Raw genomic sequence first — 6905 nt, 5'->3', positions numbered from 1 at the left:
ATTTTGTGGTCATTGGTGTTTTGCCTGCATGTATGTCTTTGTAAGGGTGTCTCAAACCCTGGAACCGGGACGCCATGTGGGTGCTGGGAATTGAACCCAGGACCTCTGTAAGAGCAGTCTGCGCTCTTAACCTCTGAGCCATCTCTCCAGCCCCCGTGAATGGAATTTTAACAATGAATTTAAAATTTTCTTAAAAGAAAAATGTGTCTGTGGGGATGGCTTGTGTCCTGCCACACCTCTCCAAAACTGCGATCTGACTCTGCAGGTGGCTGATCAATGGTGGTTAGAGATTTGTGTTGAACAATCGGATGGGATCGCTTCAGCAACTCAGCTCTCCAAAGAAAAGCAAGGAATGCGGAGGTTTTAAAGGTTGAGTCATGTTTCAAAATGAGTGTCCAAGCTCTGAGGTAACAGTAAGATGGCACTAAGCCTCCTCGAGAGAAAGAGACTGGCCACTAGACCTAGCTGCAGGCTCTGAATTGTAGTTTTGCTGCTGCAGTGCAAAAAGGACCCCACTTTTCTGTGTGAGCTTTCTGTCACTTACAAAAAAAAAAAACACTTCAGACAATAATCTTAGAGAGAAAAATATCTATTCTGTCTCAGCGTTTGGATTGGCCCAGGGGTTTAAAGTAACACATAGTAGTGGGGGCCGGGTGTTCATGGCAGAGAAGAACTGTCATGTCAGCCAGGAGGCAAAGACAGGAAAGAATCAGGTCTCATAGTTCCTTCAAGGGCGTGCCCTCAGCAAACTGAGGATCTCACACTAGGCCTGTCTCCCAACATGTTCCATCAGCTCCCGAGAGCACCAAGGTTTTGACACAAATGCAAACTATACCACAACCTAAGAAGCAGTTACCAGATTCAGAATATAATTCAGGAGACGGAGGCAGGAGGTTGCTGTGAGCTTGAGGCCAGGTTAGCTTCCTATCGAGATCCACTTCCTACCCCATCTCTGTCTCTTCTTTATTTCTTTTCAAGATAGGGTTTCTCCGTGTAACCCTGGCTGTCCTGGAACTCACTTTGTAGACCAGGCTGGCCCTGAACTCACAGAGCTCTGCCTGCCTCTGCCTATCAAGTGCTGGGATTGAAGGCATGCACCACTGTGTCCAGCTGACCCTGTCTCAAGGAAAGAAAAAAAGAAACCGAGGGACAAGCTATGTTCAGAGAGCAATAGAACAGAAGGAAAAGATGATACGGTCTGAGGGGTCCGAGTTCAGACCTGATTGGCCACTCATTAGGTACCTGACTCTTTACCAGACACAGGGAGAGAGCCATGTCACTAGATGTAAGCCTACTATGTCAAGTGACTATTCCCCCACAGCCTTTCCTTTGGGGTTTTGGTGTGTCAGAACTGTAAGGTTAGAAGATGGCCCTGGAGCCCATATGGACAATCTCTGAGGCCCAGCATCCAAGTATTGGGAGATGGTGAGCTGTAGCTCAACCCCAACTTCCAAAGACAGTGGGCCCTCACCTATGAGACACAGTCCCTGAGCACTTGAAATTGAACCCTACACCCTCCCTCCCCCAGTTATCTGTATCTACGGTAAAGTTTTATTTATAAGTGAAGAGATTAAAGACAGCTAAAATGAAATTAGCATAAGGCCTGGTGTGGTAGTGCATGCCTGTAATCCAGCATTTTGGAGCTGGAAGCAGGAGGGTCATAAGTTCAAAAGCAGCCTGCACTACTTAGGGAGATCTTGTTTTTTAAGGGGGGGAAAAAAGCAGTTCTTTGTTTCTACATCTGGGTCCTCTAGGTGAGAGCAAGCGACAGCCATCGCGTAAGAAGCCGGTCTCACTGTCATACCTTCCCCGGCAAGATGGGTTGCATGCCCTGAACTGTGAGGCGAGATAAACCTTCTTTGCTTTAAAAAAGTATTTAAGAAGTAGAACAGGGCTGTCAGCCCACGGCGGCGACACTGATGTGAGTGTGGTCTGTCCTGGTTTCCTTCTGTCCATCGCTGAGATAAAACACCCTGGTGGACAGTAACTTAGGGAGGGAAGGGTGACTTGGCTCACATCTGCAGGTCCTAGTCCTTCACTGAGAGGAGTCAGGGCAGGACCTCAAGCAAAAGCTTGAAGCAAACCCCACAAAGGGGTCTGGCTCACTCACAAGGCTCAGGCCTGTCTGCCTAAGGATGGTACCTCCCAGCCTCTGTAGGCCTGTCTTTCTACATCAGCTAACAGTCAAGATAACCACCTGCAGACTTGATCTCAATCAGGACTCCCTTCTCAGGTGATTCTAGGCTGTATCAACTTGACAGTTAAAGCTGAATAGGAAATTCATACATTCTTTCTCTCTCCCCTCCTCCCTTCCCTTCCTCTCATTATGGGGCTGGGGAGACAGGTCAGCAGTTAAGAGCACTAGCTGCTCTTCCAGAGGACTCGGATTGGATTCCCAGTACCTACATGGCAACTGACCACCTTTTGTAACTCTAGTGCTAGGGAGTCTGGTGCCCCCTTCTGGCCTTCAAGGGCACTGCATGCTTGTGGTGCACAGACATACAAGCAGGCAAACATAAAAACATAGGGAGAAAATTAAAATGTCCTTACACTTGCGTATTTACTTTATAGAAAGCATGTCACAATTTCTTGTTGGCATGTCTCAGTTGCCAAAGTCACCATTCTTGTGCTTTGAGATTTTTTTTTTTAAAATAAAGTAAGGGTCACTTGGACATGAGCACTGTCAATATGACAACTAAAATGTTTACTAACGGGCAAGCACTGTATACAGTATGGGTTCCCTGCATACAGGGTGACTCATGGCTGTGATTAGAAGAAGGAGAAAAATCAGGAAATTCAGTCATATTTTGCAGGAGGTATGCAAGTTAAAATTTGCCAGTTTATTTCTTGAATTCTCTACTTTAAATATTCAGACTATAGTTGACTCCAGAGAATAGAAGCCGTAGAGAACAAAACTGTAGGGTGGGCGGCGGGGAGGCTGCAAAAACCAAGGCATAATAAGTTCGTGTGTGAGGTCAGGCAATGCAGTGTATATACCACAAGAACTGTAGGCCAGTGAGTGCCACCCCATGTCTGCCTTGAGCTTGAACCCTCCCTCTTTTGTGAGGTGGTCACTCTGTGAGAGAATAGTATTCAGCTTGAGAGTAGAGCAGCACTTTGGGGGAAAATCGCATAGCCCAGCTGTAAGAGCTGGGGTTCTAATTACTTTTCTATGTGTGTGAATGCTCACCTGTGTATCTGTGCACCACGAGCATGCAGTGCTCAAAGAGGCCAGAAGAGGGCGCTGGGTCCTCCGGAACTGAAGTTATACCCTGTTGTTTACCTGCCCTGTGGGTTCTGGGAACTGAACTCAGATGTTCTTCAAGAGCAATAAGTGCTCTTAAACGCTGAGCCAACTCCAGGTGGGAGCTGGGATGTGAACCAAAGTGATCCAGCCTCAGGTTTATTCCCTGGGTCAGTTTCCCAGGCAGTGGCCTGGGGGCTTTGCGGGACCTTACACGTGCCTTAGGACTTTGCTGTTGCTGTCTTAAGGTATGTAGTGGGTTTTGCATGCAGGCTCCTGTGTTTTGATTAGGTACTGACCTCCACAAGTTACATAGCTGCTGAACTGAGACGACAAAGGAAAAGCCAGGGCTAGAGATGGACCCAAAGTTTTGTGCATGCAAGTCAAGAGCTTCGCCACTGAGCCACAGGCCCAGCAAGATGCAGTCTCTTTCTTTTTAAACCAAGATATTAAAACAATTAGTTTACCTAAAGTAATGAATCCACACCACGTTTTTTCAAAAGTAGGATTTTTTTTTTAAAGTGCTGCAGTCAACAGGTTCAGTGAAGGGAATAATATTGTCTTGTGTGTTTTCAGTTTTTTGATGTTTGATTTAGTGGAGACATCTGTGTTCTTTTGTATCGGGATCTGTTGTGAAAATCTGGCCTCGTGATGTATCTTGGCAAAGGAAGTGGTATTTCAATAGTTTACTTAGATGATGGTGAATATTGCGTTTGCTATTTAACTGAACAATTTTTAAAAACATATTTATTTATTTATTTATTTATTTATTTATTTTATGTATGCTCCGGTAGACCCCACTTGCTCCAGCCCAAAGATTTATTTATTATTATATCTAAGTACACTGTAGCTGACTTCAGATGCACCAGAAGAGGGTGCATGTGGTTCTGGGATTTGAACTCAGGACATTCAGAAGAGCAGTCAGTGCTCTTACTCACTGAGCCATCTCGCCAGCCCTAAACTGAACCATTTTATTGTTTTGTTTTGTTTTTTTGTTTTTTGTTTTTTGTTTTGTTTTGTTTTTCAGACAGGGTTTCTCTGTGTAGCCCTGGCTGTCCTGGAACTCACTTTGTAGACCAGGCTGGCCTCGAACTCAGAAATCCGCCTGCCTCTGCCTCCCGAGTGCTGGGATTAAAGGCGTGCGCCACCACGCCCAGCGAACAATTTTAAATACTCATTATTTTGAAGATTTATTGTTTGAATGATTGAGACAGAGTCTCACTATGTAGCCTGTGGTCTGTAACTCCCATGTAGACCAGGTTGGTCTGAAACCTCAAACTCACAGAGGTCTGCATACCATGGGCTGCCAAGTGCTGAGATGAAAGGCATGTACCCCCGTGCCCAGCTTATTATTTTTACTGTGCATTATTCATTTGTGTTTTTCTCTGTGGGGTTGTGCACATGACTGAAGCTTTCCAAAAGAGATCATCAGATCCCCACTAGAGATGCAGTTATGGCTGGTTGTGAGCAGCTGACCAGGAATACTGGTAACCGTGGTAACCCAACTCAGGTGCTGAAAAATAGCAGCATGTACTCTTTACTACTGAGCCGTCTCTCCAGCCCCCAAAGCAGACTTAAAAACAAAACAACCATCAACAACAGAAAACAGCCCTCAAAATACTTCAGAAACTAATTTATTTAATCAAATATTTTCTGGTCTGTAATTTTCCCTGAACAAGAGAAAAGGAAAAAACAACCAAAGATGCTCATCTTTAGGCCAGCCCCAGGCCAAAGGGAATGCTGTCTGTCTGTCCACAACCCCTGCTCATCTCCCGCAGCATTTTACATCAGAGCCAGGTATAGCCTCTCCTTTTAGAAGAGGAATACCCAGCTCCAGGGAACTGCTCAAGACCAGGCAGCTGCTTAGCAGAAGGGAGAGTGGATTGATGCAGAGTCTTCAGGTCCCAGCCTTTTCCCCCACCCCAATCTCCACACTTCCAATTGTGTTGTAACAGGGCTGACTTGCTGGAAATAATATGGAGCATTCGTCTTCGTTCTCAAGACGTCATTTTTCCTTTCACTCATTTACTGAAACAGTCTCTGAGAGGTTGTAGGTTTTCAATGATCTGGGGTCCATGACGAGCAAACAGATGGAGTAGGTGGAGTTCTTGGTGGACAGTGCCTGCTGGCACTGGTTTAGAGTCTGGTGATAGTGTGAGACACCTGAAACCCTCAACACTTGGGAGTCCAATGCACATCTAGAACCCAGCGCTGGGGAGGCCAGCACACACCTGGAACCCAGCAGTCCAAAGGTTGAGACAGAAGACAGAGTTCCAGGCCAGCTTGGGCTCTACACATCAAGAGCCTCTCTGAGACACACACACACAACCCTGAAGAAATAAGGCCTGGGGGTGAAGCCTGTTCAAGAGCTTGCCTCAGATGCACAAGGCCTTGGGATCAATCCTATGTATTGCTAAATAAGTAAATAAATTAGAAAGACCAGTTGTCAGGTATAGCATACATATAATCTCAGCCTTTGGGAGCCTGAGGTAAGAGGATCAAGAATTAAAGTCATCGGACAGACTAGCCTGGTCTACCTGAGAACCTGTTTTGAAATGCATGCATAAATAAAGTGAATGCCAGGGCATTAACTCCTATCTGTATGTTGGCAGGTGGGGCTTGAGTGATGCCGGGGCAGGTGTGCGATTCTCAGAGCATTTTCTCCGGTGGGTCCCTGCCCAGAATGTCCAGGCTGTTGGTATGAGATGAAGTTAAGAGCTACACATGAGCCTGTGAGCACCGAACTGACTGGAAACACTCAGGACGGGCAAGGCTGTTGTGTCTTGGACATGCTGGGACCCAGAGTCCCCATCCTAGACTGGCAGAGGGGCAGGATATGTTTTGATGACACAGCACACTCTAGCCTTCCAGGAGACTACAGTTAAGTAAGCTATGGCGTCGGCTGCTGTATTCATCCTGTTCCAGATACGTTTCCTTGTGAGACACATTTACTGTGAGACTTAGAGAGATGTCTCCTCGGTTAAGGGCTCCTCTTGCTGCTCTGCCAGAGGACCTGAGGTTGGTTCCCAGCACCCATCTCCAGCAGGTGAATCCACAACTGCTTGTGATTCAAGTTCAGGAGATCCAATGCCCTCTAATGGTCTCTGTGGAGACCTGTGCACACATTCTGTCTGTCTCTGTCAGTCTCTGTCTCTCTTTCTCTCTCTCTCTCTCTCTCTCTCTCTCTCTCTTTCTTCTTCTTCTTCTTCTTCTTCTTCTTCTTCTTCTTCTTCTTCTTCTTCTTCTTCTTCTTCTTCTTCTTGTTTTTCGAGACAGGGTTTCTCTGTGTAGCCCTGGCTGTCCTGGAACTCATTCTGTAGACCAGGCTGGCTTCGAACTCAGAAATCCACCTGCCTCTATCTCCCCAGTGCTGGGATTAAAGGCATGTGCCACCACTGCCTGGCTACACACACTCTTCTTAAAATCTTTAAAAAAAAAAAAACCCAAAACTTTTATTGAGAAACTGGTCTTGGTGGTATACACCTGGAATCCCAGGTTGGGAGGCAGAGGCAGGAAGAGCTTGAGTTTGAGGCAAGCCTGGGCTACATATTGAAACTCTTTCTCAAACAAAACAAACCAGAAGTTTGGGCTGGAAATAGGGCTTGGTATGTAAAAGGGGTCTGCTGCCAAGCCTGATGAAGGGGTCTAATTCCCTGCACTC

Source organism: Mus caroli, unplaced genomic scaffold (genome assembly GCF_978045245.1).
Source record: "Mus caroli unplaced genomic scaffold, Mus_caroli_1 scaffold_10, whole genome shotgun sequence".
Classification (NCBI taxonomy): Eukaryota; Metazoa; Chordata; class Mammalia; order Rodentia; family Muridae; genus Mus; species Mus caroli.
Note: the sequence above shows the minus strand (reverse complement) of the source record.